Raw genomic sequence first — 17,056 nt, forward strand, 5'->3', positions numbered from 1 at the left:
CTGTTAGATGATAACGTGCCAATTACTATTATAGGAATGTCCTTGCCCATATATAAAACGTGCTGACATGTGTTTTGCTTATTAATAAAGTTCTATAGATGTGGAAATGTGAAACTGTGCATCCTTTTGAAAATCAGTGTTAGATTCACAACATATCGCCATCCGAGCCTCACAAAATGTTTAAATGGTAGATCTCATTTGAGATGAAAACAACTGGCATGGAATTAAGTTAGAGTATGGAACAATATTAAACTTGCCACAGTAATTTGAACGTTAGGAGATGGTTGGAGTTTAATACATGCCAAAAAATCAGCCTTGTGGAAATTTATGTTCATTGCTACTTTGCAGAATATCAGTGGTAATATGGGCTTGTATTTTCATTTGGGACATAAGACCTACAATGCAAAAACTACAAATTATTTAGAAGACAATCAAAAACTTCATTCCATACTTGATAAAAAAGTTTTAAAAAAATGTTTATTTTGAACTCAGCATGTTTGGTTGTTTTAACCTTTCTTTGTTTTTTTTCCCCCAAATTTTATTTATTTGTCAGGGAGAGCAGCAGGCAGAGGGAGAAGCCGGCTCCTGGAGCCCGATGCAGGACTCATCCCAGGACCCTGGGATCATGACCTGAACCGAAGGCAGATGCTTAACTGACAGAGCCACCCACGGCACCCTTAACTTTTCTTTCTTGATATTTTCAGCTTAGCTTTCATTCTTCTATTTTTGTTTTGAGAGATTGAGTTTTTAAAACTCACTTGATTTTCATGAAAACCATAAAAAAAAATCCAGTAGCTAAATAGAGTATTACTTTTTTAAAAAAGATGATTTCAGAGAGAGAGTCGAGAGGGGCAGAGAAGAGGTGGAGAGAATGTCAAGCAGACTCCTCACTGAGTGCAGAGCCCAGTGCCGGGCTCGATCTCACCACCCTGAGATCCTGACTTGAGCTGAAACTAAGAGTCAGACGCTCAATGGACTGAGTCACCCAGGTTCCCCTCGAGTATTCCTTTTGCGGCAGTTGAGGTTATGGAAGGCCAAAATCATACACTTCTGGTTCTCAGAAACTTAGAGGTGGCTTCTCTATCTCTCACACTTGAAAGAAGAGTCACTGTATTACTCTCCTGCTCCCATTTGTGTTTGTTTTACTTAGGTCAACATTTTACCTTCAGCGACACGAAGGGATATAGGTTATCCTTAACAGCATAACTTCTTTTAGCTTTACCAGAAACAGCAAAATTAGCAAGTAAAACAGTAGTTTAACCAAAGCTTAGATGAAATCTGGAGGAACCTCTGCACACAGATTATGAAAAATAGCAGATAACCTTGTTGGAAAGTATGAGCTCTTCAGAGATTCAAGAACAGTACTTGTACGTAAATCCCTAGTGTGGAAATAAATTTATCATTCCTTTCCCACCAAACTTAGTTTCTCAGCCGTCTGAATTGCTGCATGTTGGTGATTTGGTTTGCCTAGGCAATTGATGGGATTTGAACTCTAAAATTTTTAGTTTTCATCTTATTCAGAGATAAGACCTCGAGACTTTTTTTTTTTTTAATTAAGTAGGCTCCACGCCCAACTTGAGGCTTGAACTCCTGACCCTAAAATTAAAGAGTCGCATGCTCTACCAACTGAACCAGCCAGACACCCCAAGACATAAAAACCCTTAATTGCTAGTAAGCATTGATGATGGAGTAAGTGTGAATTATCACTTCCTAAATCCAGGTTTTAAGATGACCAGCAGACTATGGAAAACAGGATCAGTTCATTCAGAGTTACAGACTTCTAGAAGATAAAGGGAGTCTTAACATTTCCTTAATCCAGTGGGATCTCCAGGGATGAATTTTTTTTGTTCTTTTTTACTTATTTTTATTATTTTTATTTGTTTTAGAGAGGGAGGGTAGGGGCGGAGGGAGAGAGAGAATCCCAAGCAGGCTCTATCTATGCCCAGCATGGAGCCCTTAGGGCTTAGTCCCACAATCCTGAGATCATGACCCCAGCCAAAATCAAGTCAAAATCAAGAGTCGGACACATAACTGAGCCACTCAGGGTCCCCTCCAGGGATGAACTCTTGATTGAAGGATTCTTAGGACCTCTTCTTTAGAGCTGGGATTGTTATTCAAAATGGTGCCTTATAATCAACTGGAAGTTTGAGGGAAATTAACATTCTAGCTTCCATTACAGAGGGTCCAGTGCAATACACCTGTCCTGTAAGGGCACATTTACTTCCCAAGTTTGAAGTTCTGGTATTTTGGTCTGGTAGGAATCCACTCCTTTTCTTTCTCATCATTGTGTGCTCTCTGTAGCTATCTCCTTGTACCTCGCTGATGGAGAGGTACAGTGTTAGGCTCAATGTATCAGACTTCTTTCAGGGAAAGGGAAAGGCACATAAAACAGATCTTAAAGAGTTAATGAGCATTTTTTGAATTCTTTATGACCTCTTTGAATAGAGCATTTCTGGTTTTCAGGCCTTTGTCCACACAACCAGGCTTCTCAGAGCAGTGTGGGAGTGTTGGGACAGAATAGAAGTGTTGGTTGTTTTCTCCGTAATCCTGTAAAGTGAGCAGAATTGTATTAATATTCACATAGTTGATTTTTCCTGCCTGAAGAAATGTAACTTCATTCTACTAGCGCCTACCTCCCTTCCTCTCTTGTTGAGGAACCTCTGGATTATTAAGAGAAGCAGCTTTATGCAACAGAAAGACTGGGTTTTGGAGCCAGGCTCACTAACCCTGAACTCCAGTGTCAACTTCCATGCAGGCACAAACAATTTCCTTAACCAAAGCCTCAGTTTCCTCACCCGGGAAGCGCAGTATGTTGGGAAAGTTAGGTGAGAGATATGCAGAAGGAAGAGGCATTCTGACCGCTTTGCTCACTGTGTTCCCTGACCAGACTGCTGTGTCAGAAGATGCCTCAAGGATTTGAAATCAGCCCTTGCCTGATGTGGACCTTGCACTGGCCGAGAAGGGTGCTTATAATAGTATCATGCTGACCTACTGTTGGTTCCTCATATCTTCTCTGCAGCAAGTGGAATCAAAGCAAAAGTACCTTAGGTGACAACTGATTTTAAGGGACACAGTCATGCAAAGGGGAAGGGAGTTGCCTCTTTGATAAGCAGTAAAACCAGCTGGTGGTGGGGTAGCTCATGCAGAGCTTTCCAGGCCAAAGTGTGGAGGCCCCAAAACCAGTCCCTCAGAGCTTCACTGAATTGGGATGATGTTACTTCTTACAGGTACCCCCCACTTTTTGAAAGTTCACGGTATGCCACTTCACTTTCATGAGAAATCTACATTGGTTCTTGTTTCCACGAACCGGAAGAAATTCAAAGAAGATTTTTGCTTTAATGAAGAAAGGTGAAAAGCAGAAATAGCATTCAGTGTTTGTTTTGCTGTGAGCTCTTACAGGGGCAGTGGGCACTCCTAGCTTCTTCCCCTGACCTACCCTTAAGCATCGAGCCCCGGAGCTCTGAGCTACATCTGTGAGCATCTGTGTCTTAACCTGATTTGTGCATTTGTTAGCAAGATGTGTCCTAAGGTGTCAGAAAAGCCTGAGAGAGATGATTTGGAGGACCTAGGAATGCTCAGAAATAAATGGTAATAAATTTAATGATAATTGCTTTCATAGAGATCCGTGGTAATCGCTTCTTCACTTTGTACGCTTTGGCTGGCTGGCGAAGGTTTCGTAGCAATGCCCCGCTTCCAGAGAGCGGGAGAAACCTGTAATTGGTGCCGCACCACTGTTGCTCAGGGAGCCAGTGCTCCGAAATCCTGGTTGAGAAGTGATCAGAAAACAGTTTGTAGACAGGTTGTTTCTGATTCCAGGAATTCAAGGACTCATCGGCTTTCTCTTGTTGTGGGTTCTTAATCCTGAATTTATTTTCAAAAATGTCTTTTACCTTGGAAGGGAAATACTTAGATGGGAATTAGGTCTCCTAGACTCTAACCTGATAATTGGGGTCAATTAAAAATTTTTGAGTACCTGGGACGCCCGGGTGGCTCAGTTGTTAAGTGTCTGCCTTTGGCTCAGATCATGATACTGGGGTCCTGGGATCAAGCCTCACATCATGCTCCCTGCTCAGCAGGAAGCCTGCTTCTCCCTCTCCCACTCCTCCTGCTTGTGTTCCCTCTCTCTCTCTCTCTCTCTTTCAACTAAATAAATCTTTAAAGAAAATTCTTTTTTGAGTGCCAAAGGGATGGTGCTGTTGCCTTCACAGGTCAGCCACCCACCCTATTCATTTTTCCACCTTCTTCAAAATGAGCTTAAATATCATATCTTTGGGGAAGGTCCATTCTCTCTCATCCTCTCAGTCTGACCCAGTCCTCTTGGTTTTCATGGCCCCGTGTATTCTTTCTGTGGAGGCACACAGGACTCTGCATTATCGTTACTGACTGTGGTGCTAACTGTCCTCAGTGGCAGATACTAAATCGTACCCAACTTCGTACGCCTCCCCAACACTCAGTACAGCTCAGTCCATTGGAGGGGTGGACGGGATGGCTGCTACCACCAGGCTGTGGATGCACCACGAGACCTAAAATGCCTTCTGCCATTTAACTCAGAGTCAAATGGAGGGAGATCTATACTCAGAAAAATGTGCTAATGTGAGGTGGGGACAGAAATCCCCGGTCCAAACACTTGATCTCAGGGAGAACCTGAACACCCTTCACTGCAGAGTTGACACCGGAACTAGAGCTTAAAGAGAACAGAGAAGTGCGCAGGTATGTTTAAATGTATCACCAACCTGTCATATTTGGCCATCTCTTGCACGAGGCTCTGCCATTCTCGATCCTTCTCGAAAGGAAGGAACCGTTCTTCCGGTTCTCATGGGGCTTCATCGGAGCCTCCTCTCTATTAGCCAACCATGTTCTGCTGTGTGGCACGGTCATTAGCATTCATGCCTTGTCACTTCTGCTCGAGGCCAGGATCCATGCCTGGCATGACTACACAGCTTTTAGTGGGCGTGATGCTCGAAAACTCAAGCCCTAGGTTTTACGCATGTCTCTGTGAACCATCACTTAGCCACCGCAGGTACTACAGACCTCAGAAGTTAACAAGGTGCAGGCACCCTCTTCTCCAAATACATGGCACAAGAAGTACATAGAAGAAATCGTGCTCTCTCTCACGTATCTTCCAATCTTTTTCTCCCTCTCTGGAAGTAACCACTGTTAACTATTTATGATATACTCTTACAGACTTTTTCCACATAGTTTTTTTTACTAGGATGGCCCTGTTCTCTGTGATGTCAGCAGAACTTCTGGTTTCATCTAAAGGTGAGCTGATCCCAGGTACATCATATCTCAGGTACAACGTCTGAGACAATGTGCCTTTTTTGCTGCATTCCAGGAGGCAGCTGTAAGAGGAGATGACTGCTTCTTCCTGAAATGCACTTTGTAATAAACCAGGGCTTTTCTTCTTGATTCTTTAGTCTCTACGTGAGGGATGGCTTGTGGCTTCTGGGCCTATGAGAACTGGGCTAGTCCGGGATCTGATATTTGTGGCATTTAGAAGCCCTGCTTTCTGATCTTCTGATAGGTCTATTTTTGGCAAGAATTTCTCTGGTACTGGTTTATTCAGAGGAAAGCGGTCGGGGTTGACAAGACTATCCAGGATGGGTAGGTTTAGGGAAGACCAAAATGATTCTAGGTTTAAAATTAATTTCCCTTGTTTCAGGACCAAAATTGTGTTCCAGGATGTGGCAGTCACTGTTCTCTGGCTAAACCAACAGACATTTATAGCCCCTCCTTCTCTCTGCCCCAAGTCTTCCTTACTTGAACTCAAGGGTGACATCTGGAGCTGAAGCAACTATCTTGTGCCACTGAGGCAACAAAGCAGGAAGGAAGGAGGAGCCTTGATTTTGCCGACATCACGGAGCACTGCATGAGTCTTGGACCTGCCTATCTTTTAACTTTCTGCTCACTGAGAAAAATAATTTCTTAGTTATTGTCAGTAAGGTTTCTGTTACTGATATTTAAGAACAAGTCAAACTAATACACAGCTATAATCGTCCATTTCCCCAAAGCCATCCATTTCCCCAGAAGAGCTGCTCAGGTCATCAGAAACCACCAACATGAAAAAAGAGTCATAAGACTTACCTGCCCACAGGGGTCACTGACCATCCAGGCTCCTTGTACTTGGTTTGCGGATTGTCCATCAACTCAGTGGTTTTACTGGATTTACATGTACTTTACTCATGCCTTCATTCTCTTTTTTTCTCCTGTTGGGAGTCCCATGGGGTGACTAACTTCCCAACAACTGCTTCCAGAAATGGCCTTAGTGAAAATGTCAGCAGCCACAATTCAACCACTATCCCCAAGATCATTGGATGCCACCCACACTACCCATCAACAAAACTTTGCCAGGGGAAGGGGGTGCCATATTCCAATTACTGCTTGGTAAAACAGCAAATGAGAACGGCCCATGTGCAAAAGGACACTCCGTTTTGGAATGATCCAGCTTTCAAATGTATGATACTGGTTTGTATTTTCAGAAATGAAACTAAGTCTGATTCTTCAGAGCCAAGGAGGTTTCTAGGTAGAGACCCTAATGCTTAACGGGCCCCCAAACACTCACTGTCTCTCACCTGCCCTGAGTTCAGCCCTCAGTGTAGTACAAAACGAATGACTCAGAGGTTCATTGGCGTCCATACCAGCGAAGCTTGCACAGACACTTCCCTAAAAATGTGTTTGCAGTGATTAGAGCTTTGAGCATTGCTTTGCCCATCCCCTTAATGTTAGTCAGAAATACAGATTTTCTCACTCCAAACTATTCCCCAGAAAAAAATAATTTTCTCAGAGAAGAGTTAAAAGGATATGTAATAATTCCTATAGAAATAAGACTTCAGTTTCCAGATTCTGACATTGATTGCTCAACTCTGTGTAGCAGAACACAGAAGAAATGTAGGAAAAAAGATCCGGGACTCTGTACACCTATTTGTTCATAGTGATTATTTCTTCCCCCCTCTCCTCTTTGTTTCTGCCTCCCTTACCTCCTACCCTTTCTCCCTTTTCCCCTCCTCCCCCTTTACCATTTCTTTGCTAACACAAACCTAGTTTATCGTTGTCTGAAGTCAAGGGAAAAGGCCAAATATAAAAAATTCTGAAAGAGAAATTACTTGTAATGTGAGCTCCATTCTCTGTTAACTTCAGTCATTTGTTTACATCTGGCAAACTTCTGGGTCCTCAGATTCTAGGAAAAATGTTTCTAGGAATGCTAATATTTTACAATTTGTGAACTAGAGGTTTTTTAATCTTTAAATTTTTTTAAAAGGTGTACTGTACTGTTGGAAGATGGGGGGACATTCCCCCACCACCTTTGATGTTTCTTCCATGTGGACGAAATGTAATTAGTGTAACTCCTGACCTCCCTCTTTATTAGCTTTTCCTCTGGGGAGTAATTTATTTGATGGGTAAATTTCAAATGTAAATACTTAGGTATGTTCTGCTCAGACTCTCTTCTTCCTCTGGGGAGCTAGCAGCTCACAGGAGTTCCAGTTGTGCTCTGTTCTTCAGGGCAAGGTCTGCTCTGCCCCTGTGCGAGGGAGGAAGTCTAACACGAGCTGGGTAGTGTATATCTGCCTAATTCTTGAGTTCATTTAACTAAACTATGCCCTCAAATCTAGTTTTATCAGCATAGATATTCCACATAGATTTTTTACTGGGATGGCCTTGTCTTCTGTGATGTCAGTAGAACTTACGGTTTCATCTAAAGGTGAGCTGATCCCAGATACATTGTATCTCAGGTACAACATCTGAGACAATGTACCTTTTTCTCTATATTCCAGGAGGCAGCTCTCAGAGGAGATAACTTTTATCAGCATAGATATTAAATATATGTGACATAAAATAAAATGAATAATTTATTTTATTTTTAAAAATATTATTTATTTATTTACCAGAGACAGGGAGAGCAGCAGGCAGAGGAAAAAGCAGGCTCCCCACTGAGCAAGGAGCTCAATGCAGAATGCGATCCCAGGACCCTGGGGTCATGACCTAAGCCGAAGGCAGATGCTTAACCAACTGAGCTACCCAGGTATCCCTAAAGTTAATATTTTAATTTCTCCACGTGCCACTTTTTTGTTTTATAGCTTACATATTTAAGGTGGGAAGGAAAAATGCTTTACTGGGATCATCAGAAACAACATATGTCCCATGAGACTAGCTGTTGAATAGATGGCTCATTAGCCATCTTCGATATTCAAGACTTAAGTGCAAGACTATCTGAATTCTTATATTTGAAGTCATTTATTCATTTGCTGCCTTTTTTATTTGCTGCCTTTTTTATTTTATTCTCAAATTTTCACTTAAATTCTAGGTAGTTAACATATGGTGTAATATTGGTTTCTGGAGTAGAATTTAGTGATTCATCCCTTATATAACACCCAGTGCACATCATAACAAGTGTTCTTTTTAAGAAGTCTTTTTAGAGGAGGGTTTTGGACAGATGCAGCAGACAAAATCAGTAAGGGCATACTGAACTCAACACCAATGATCAATGGCATATAATTGACTTCTATAGGACTACTTCAACAACAGAACACACATTATTCTCAAGCTCACATGGACCATTCACCAAAACAGACCACTTTCTGGGCCACAGGGTACACTTTAACAATTTAAAAGAATAGAAATCACACTATGTCTGCTCTCAGATCACAGTGGAACTAAATAGATATGAGTAACAGAAAGATAAGTGGAAAGTCCCCAAATGGGAAGATTTAAATAACACACTTCTAAACATATAGGTCAAATAAAAAATCTCAAGAGAAAATTTTAAGTATTTAGAACTAAATGAAAATGAAAGCACAACTTACCACACTTATAGTGAGGGAAATTAATGACAATACACATATTAGAAAAGAAGAAAGAGCTAAAATCAATAATTTTAAGTTTCTAGCTTATGAAACTGAAAAATAAGAGTGAATTAAACCCAAAGTACATGGAAGAGATAATAAGAATTAAAGCAGAAATCAATGATACTGGGAAAAGGAAATCAATTCAGAGAATCAATAAAACCAAAAGCTAGTTCTTTGGAAAGATTAACAAAATTGATAAGCGTATAGCCAGGCTAAGAAAAAAAGAGGACACAAATTACTAATATCAGAAAAGAAAGAGAGGCATTATTAAAAATCCCAAGGACAGGGGCGTCTGGGTGGCTCAGTGGGTTAAAGCCTCTGCCTTCGGCTCAGATCATGATCCCCGAGTCCTGGGATGGAGCCCTGCATCAGGTTCTCTGCTCAGCAGGGAGCCTGCTTCCTCCTCTCTCTCTGCCTGCTTCTCTGCCTGCTTGTGATCTCCGTCTCTCTAGTAAATAAATAAAATCTTTAAAAAAAAACCCCAAGGACATTAGAAAGATAATAAAGTAATACAATGAATAGCCCTGTATCCTCAAATTTGATGACCTACATAAAATAGACCAATTCCTTAAAAAACACAATTCGCCAAAACTCACAAGAATGAATAGATGATATGACTAGGCCCATATGTATTAAATAAATCAGTAACTAATAACTTCCCAAAACGGAAAGCACGAAGCCAGGTGTGTTCTACCAAACATTTAAAGAAGAAGTTGTACCAATTCTCTATAATTTCTCTCAGAAGATAGAAACCAAAGGAATACTTCCCAACTCATTTTATGAGGCCAGCATTACCCTAATACCAAAGACATTGTAAGAAAAGAAAACCACAGGCCAGTATCTTCTGTGACCATAGGCATTAATATCCTCAACAAAATATTAGCAAATCAATTCCAACAGTGCGTAAAATTCAAAAATCACTTAATGTAATCCATTACATCAACAACTTAAAAATGAAGAATCACATAAATATATCAATAGATGAAGACAAAACATTTGGCAAAATTCATCATCCATTCATGATAACACTCAGAGTAGATTAGAAATAGAGGGGAAATTCCTCAACTTGATAGTTTCCAAAAACCTAGAGCTAACATCATCCTTAATGGTGAAAACTCCAAATTTTCCCACAAAGACCAGGTACAAAGCAAGGATTTCCCCTTTCACCACCTCTTTTCAACAAAGTCCATGCTAATGTAGTCATGCAAGAAAAGGAAATAAAAGGTATATACATAGGGAAGGAAGAAATAAAACTGCCTTTTTTTCCACAGTGGAGATGAATGAACAAAGAAATTCCTGGAACTGATAAGAAATTATAGCAAGGTTAAAGGATACAGGTTATAAAAGGGACACAAGGTTAATAAAAGGATAAAGGTTAATAAAAAAAAATTGCTTTCTCTTATATCAGCATTGAACAAGTGGAATTTGAAATTAAAAACACAATACTATTCACATTAACACCTCTCCAAAATGAAATAAGTATAAATTGAACAAAATATGAACAGGATCTATGAAGAAAATTATAAACCTGGTGAATAAAATTCAAGAACTAAACAAATGAAGAGATAGGGTATTTTCATAGACAGGAAGACTCAATATTGTTAAGATGTCAGTTCTTTCCAATTTGATCTATAGATTTAATGCAATCCCAATAAAAATCCCAGCAAGTTATTTTGTGGATGTCAACAGTCTGATTCTAAAGTTTATAAGGAGAGGCAAAAGAGCCAGAATAGCCAATACAGTATTGAAGGAGAAGACCAAAGTTGGAGAACTGACCTGACCTGACTTCATGATTTACTACAAAGCTACAGAAATCAAATCAAAATCAGTGTGGTCTTGGTGAAAGAAGAGACCAATAGATCAATGGAACAGAATCGAGAGCCCAGAAATAGACCTAAATAAATACTATCAACTGATCTCTGGACAGAGGAGCAAAGGTAGTCTTTTCAACAAGTGGTGTTGGAACAACCAGCCATCCACATGCAAAAAAAAGAAAAAAAAATTCTAGACGAAGACCTTACACTCTTCACAAGAAGTAACTCAAAATGGGTGATAGACCTAAAAGTAAAATGCAAAACTATAAAAATCTTAAAAGGTAACGCGGAAGAAAACTTGGATAACCTCGGGTATCATAATGACTGTTCCAAGATACAACACCAAGTCCATGAAAGGAATAATTGATGAGCTGAACTTCATGAAAACTAAAAACTTCTTCTCTGTGAAAGACCAGAGAATGAGAAGACAAGTTCACAGAATGGGATAACATATTTATAAGAGACATACCTGATAAAGGACTACAATTCAGAATATATAAGGAACTCTTAAAATTCAACAATAAGAAAGCAAACAACCTGAATTTTTAAAAAAAGGCTAAATAAATAAACAAAAGGCCAAAGAGAGATTGACATCTTACCAAAGAAGAATAATACAGATGGCAAATAAGCATATGGAAAATTATTCCACATCCTGTGTCATCCAGGGAAATTCAAATTAAAACCACAATGAAATACCACTATAGACCTATTAGCGTGGTCAAAATCTGAAACACTGACACCACCAAATTCTGATAGGGCTGTGGAACACCAGAAATTCTCATTCATTGCTGGTTAGAAAGCAGAATGGTACAGTCACCTTGGAAGACGGTTTGGCAGTTTCTTACTAAGCTAAACATCCTCTTACTCCAGAATCCAGTAATGACATTCCTTGGTATTTATCTAAAGGAGCTGGAAACTCATGTCCACACCAAAACCTGCAAACAGATGTTTATAGCAGCTTATTCATAATTGCTAAGACTTGAAAGTGACCAAGATGTGCTTCAGTAGGTGAATGAATAAATCAACTGTGGAATATTCAGTGTAAAAAAAAGAGGATTTTTCTTTTTGCCAGATTGAACAGGTATCACTGGGATTGTACAGAGAAGGCTCAGAAAATATTAGATTTATCCTCTTAAAAATAAGCTATTGTTCCCTCCAACAAGTTAACTATTTTCTTGGTTGTATGATTTTTGTACCATCATTTGGATTGAGGACTCCCAAAAGTATCTTCCACAGTGCCTATTTTCAGTTGGTTATTGATGCCAGACATGTTCTATCATGTCCTTGCGGGCAGTTGCATGATGTAGCAAAAAGAAATCTGAGCTGGTATTTATCTTGTTTGAACTTCCGTAGCTGTTGGACCTTTTTTTAGAAAATGCTTACCACCCCCCCACCCACCCAATGTGCTTTGGTTATTTCTGGCTTTAACTTGTCTCCTTTGATGACCTGTTGGCAACAGTTGGCCCGTTGCAGATTCTTTTGTTTTTTTGTATTCCCATTGTGTTCTTCTGAATTTCAGCAGTTACATTGAAGAACAGAGAAGGAAGTGAGCAAAGGAACACGGCAGAAAGCTAGGAGGAAGAGAGGAAGGAGAGAAGGCAAACATGTAGATGAGATCTGGGGCCTTCTTCAGGGTTGCATGACCCTGAAGAAGGCACATGCATAGGAAGGGAACCTGTGTTATGGGGGTAATTAAGTGGCAGAGTGTCTCTCTGGAGCTGTGGTAGGAAACAGGCTCCATGTGGAGAGTTATAGCATCAGGACCAAAGGCCCAAACTCACCCAAACTCCACACACAGACCCTCGAGTTGCAAAACTCAGGAAAGCTATTAGGATAGAGGGATATGGTGACTCGGAAAACCTAAGGGTGAGAAATGCAGCTTATAGGCAAAAGGACCTGGAACAAGGTGCTGAATAGCGAGTAGGACTCAAGTCAGAATCACGTTCACACAAGTCTTCTGTGGGACCCACGCCATGGCTTTCTTGTCTCCTTCTCCCTGTGTGTCTGCTTAATTAGTATTTTTCTTTCTACAGATTGATTTCTTCAGTTTGTCCTTCTTGTGCCTAGCTCATAATAGTCATCTCCAAATGCCTGCCTCAGCCCTTGACCTGACCTTGAACTTCACAGACACTAGCTTATGAAGTCTCTCTGTGTCTCAACCTCAAACTCTTAGGAGATACAACTTCGTGCACCTCTCTTCCAGGCACCCTGGACTTCGTCCTTTTGTGGTTCTCACCCACGGTGTCATCGGGCTCTGGGGAAGGGCAGGGTCAGACCTGCTTTCATCTGAAGCAGATTCTTGCTCAGAAAAGGAGAAATGGGAAGACAATTATTGACATCTTTAGTATAGTGCACACCCCTAAGAATATGCAGATATCCCTCAACCTAGGATGAACTTTCACATATTTGGTAAAAACTGATTTGAAAGCTATATTTTCAGCCTTAAGCGTAGAGTTTGAGGGGAAATTATGGTCCTGTCACAATGGTATAGTTTTTCCAGATTTTGTTCTAGGTAAAGTAAGACTGATGAAAGGATTTTATCTGAGGACCTGTGCTACTAGGAAGATGGAGTAGACATACATTGTTCCCCCCACTGAGTACAACTAACAACCCTGAACATTGTATAAAACAGACCTAAGAAAAAGGATGGAGAGACCTTTCTTCTAGGGACCTCAGGACCTGGGAAACAACACCCGAGTGAGTTCCCTGAGTTTTCTTTTGCCTTGTATATCAAGACATGGAGCCAAAGATGTCAGCAACCTGGAGTTTCCAATGGGAGCAGACACAGAAAGGCGCCAGCAAAACTCTGATCTTTCTACCCAAGAGACCAGGAAAGGGGCAACCTAACAAGACAAAAAACTTTTGGACAGCAGTTGCTGTGCTGTAGCCAACACCACAGGAAGGAAACCGTGTTCTTATCCAACCTCAACCGATGAAGTATGGAGTCTAGACTTCAACACTGGGCAGGCAGAAACAAGGCACTCCACCCTCCACTGGGCTAAAGCCAAGGAAGGAGCTTGCACTTGGGGATCAGAGGAAGCCTACTGGGAGGCAAGACTTTTGTCACCCAGTGGTAACAAGGCCACCTCAGTGTTACCGTGTGTGGAGCTGGAACACCCTGCCTTCCTCGGCTGTATTGGGTGGGGAGGCTGCTCCTTGGGTGTCAGTGTGGGCTGAGCAGGGACCTGGACGTTTTCCTGCGTGGAAGTAACGAAGCAGCAACTCTCTTCCCCTGCCAGAGAAAGTCAGCTAAAACAGAGGCTCCAATAAGGTCCAGAGTCTCATAACTTAACACGAAATGTCCAGGTTTCCTTTGAAAATCATTCATCATAACAAGGATTTCAATTGTACACTTACTAAAATCTAAATCAGGAAAAAAAAAAGTCAAGAAATGCTCATGTGACTGTTAAAATAAGTATTTGATCCTATGAGTAACTTAGATTGGAGAGAAGTCCAAGTGACTAGACAGAAGCAGGTGAAGCCTTGGAGCCCTTGTGCCCTGAGCTTGACGCTGGCTGCACGTGTGGAAGATAGAGCCCCTGCGATGAGAGCTAGAAAGGAGAATGGGAGGAAAGGAGCAAGATTATCTAGAGAACCATGAAGCAGTGTTCTTGAATTATAAGACCAAAGTACCAAGATGTACAATGAGGTCTATATACTGGGGACTTTTTCTGGAAGTATCTGGAAAATAAAGCCAGGAAGGTTCTTGGAAGTAGGCATATGGTTTTGCTTTTACTGGAGAAGTATTTTATGTTTTCCTAAGTAAGTAGATCATCTATTTAGTTGCCCAAGTCAGTAAAAATTAAAAATGCTTTTAAAAATCTTAAAAATTTCCATCTCACGTGTATATTGATGTTGATTATTCCCCAGATTTCTGGGTGAATTTGAAACATTTTTTCAAAAAATGGAAAGGGTTGACATTCTTAAGTGAAGAAAAAACCACTGCCAATTCTTTAAATAATTTATTTTGCACCACTCCCATCCCCTAGGTCTGGCAATCTTTAGCACTCACATATCTGTTAAAAGGGTATAGGAATGAATGACCTGTTTAATTGTATAACCAAGTTTGTCTCCTTTTAATGCCTGAGAAGAAGGGGGGAGAGAAAGATCAGACGTGTTGACTTAAGGGTAAGTAATAACTGAATGCTTACCAAGTGGCTAGATGAGTATCAGAGAAATGGTTTATGTGAACTTTGGGGTTTTGCCCAATGCTTATGCCCACCCAGAATGCTCTCTCTATAAAACCTTCAGTCTTGCTCTCCTCAGGTTCAGCCTTCCTGAATTTACCATATAAACTTTTAATGAGTGCCCTATTTGCAAAACTCCCTTCCGGATTGGCAAATGCAACTTGATAGGGGGCTCTGTCGCTTTTTCTCTTGTAACTTCCCTTTCCTTGTATTTCCCCTGCTGAGCCTTACCAAGGCAGGAATCACACATGTCACACTGAGTGCACTTATCAGCCAAAGGGGGGAAAAAACAACCACCAATACTTACAATAGTAGTCTATGGCATTTTTGTACTGTGATTGCAGAGTGAAATGATGAACACCTACTGCTATTACAATGTCATCAATGACATCTCACTAAAGCCGGAAAAGAAAAAAAAAAAGCATTTTAAAAGGGGGTGATGTGTTAGGCACTTTGATAAAAAAAAAGAAAAATTATCTGCTTTAGCCTATGTGCAAGTTTTTAGCCATAAAACAAAAGCTTCTTATTAAATGCTAGAACATATATATATATTTTTATTGAAGGATATATTGTTGAAGGATAAAGTGACATATGGTGATACCAGGGAACAAAAATAAGAAAGGATTGGTATCTTTTGTTTTTTTTTTAAAGATTTTATTTATTTATTTGTCAGAAAGAAAGGGAGAGAGAGCGAGCACAGGCAGACAGAGTGGCAGGCAGAGGCAGAGGGAGAAGCAGGCTCCCTGCTGAGCAAGAAGCCCAATGTGGGACTCGATCCCAGGACACTGGGATCATGACCTGAGCCAAAGGCAGACACTTAACCAACTGAGCCACCCAGGCGTCCCAGGATTGGTATCTTTTATATTTTGACTTAAAGTAAGCAACTAGAGTAGCACTTGGGTGGCTCAGTTGGTTAAGCATCTGCCTTCGGCTCAGGTCATGATCCCAGATCCTGGGGTCGAGCCCCATGTCTGGCTCCCTGCTTTGCTTCTTTCCCCCCTCCCCCCAACTCGTGTTCTCTTCTCTGTCTCTCTCTCAAATAAATAAAGTCTTAAAATAAGCAACTAGAATGCATTAATGCTCTTAGCCATCTTTTAAGACGATTTTACAAATAGAGAAAATATTTTACTTACCTGTCCAAACAAAGCTTAACCCTCAGTATGATTTCCTTCTTACTGTTTATTCTGTCCTTCCTCTGGAATGTACATACAAAATGTGAATTAAATATAAATCTGAATGACCGAAGACTAAGATATGAAAAAATTTTTATTGAATTATGTTTAATTAGTAGATCAGCCATTATTGCAAGCTCTCAAATGTACATGTTTGTATGAACAGGACAATACAAACAGGGTACTTTGAGTCTGTTTTTGTTATTGTTATTGTTCATTGGATACTTTTAAAACACTGAAACTCCAGTAAACAACGTAAACAATACAAGCCTGATTATGTCCTTGAAAAACTATAATGCTCTGAAGAAACGACATTCTTTTTTCATGTACTCTTTAACCAATAAGGATAAGTACTTTTTCAATGAAAAACTCATGTGTCCCTAAAATCAGAAGACTTCAGTGGTTTTTCTAAAAAAATTCCAACAAAAGTTAACATTATAAGTTTTAGGGGAAAAAAAATCACTTCTAATCTCATTGTCATGATACAATTTCATTTTGGCTCATTTTTTCCCATGTCTTGACCCCATATAATTGTTGCTATTGTTTAAGCAAACTGTGTTCTCTTTTGTCTTCACAGTGTTTTACCCTAACATCTATTTTTATACAGTTGTCATAAGGTCTGTCATAGTTTTAATAATCTCATTTATGGGAATTTCTCACACAGAAAGACTTCAGTGAACAAATAATCCTTTATAAAGATGTTCATGACACCCTTTGATATGATGAACTGATACATAAAATAAAGATCATCTAATAGTATTATATTAGTGAATAATATAATAGTTAAATAACAAAGACGATCATTGTCCAGCAATGGTAAATCATGGCCTACAAACTGTATGGAGTATGACATCAGGCTTGGTCAGCTCCAGGGACTCTTATGGTCAAGCTATTGTCAAGTAGGCTGAGTCATATTTCTGTGCTGCCACCTGTGTTCTGTTTTCAGCAAAAAGTCTTACCTGACAGACAGAATGTGAGGAGAAGACTAACGAGTAAGGGAGGCCTGGGGATGGCTCAACCATTAGTTGGCATTTAGCCCA

This window comes from Mustela nigripes, chromosome 15, assembly GCF_022355385.1.
Source record: "Mustela nigripes isolate SB6536 chromosome 15, MUSNIG.SB6536, whole genome shotgun sequence".
NCBI classification, from domain to species: Eukaryota; Metazoa; Chordata; class Mammalia; order Carnivora; family Mustelidae; genus Mustela; species Mustela nigripes.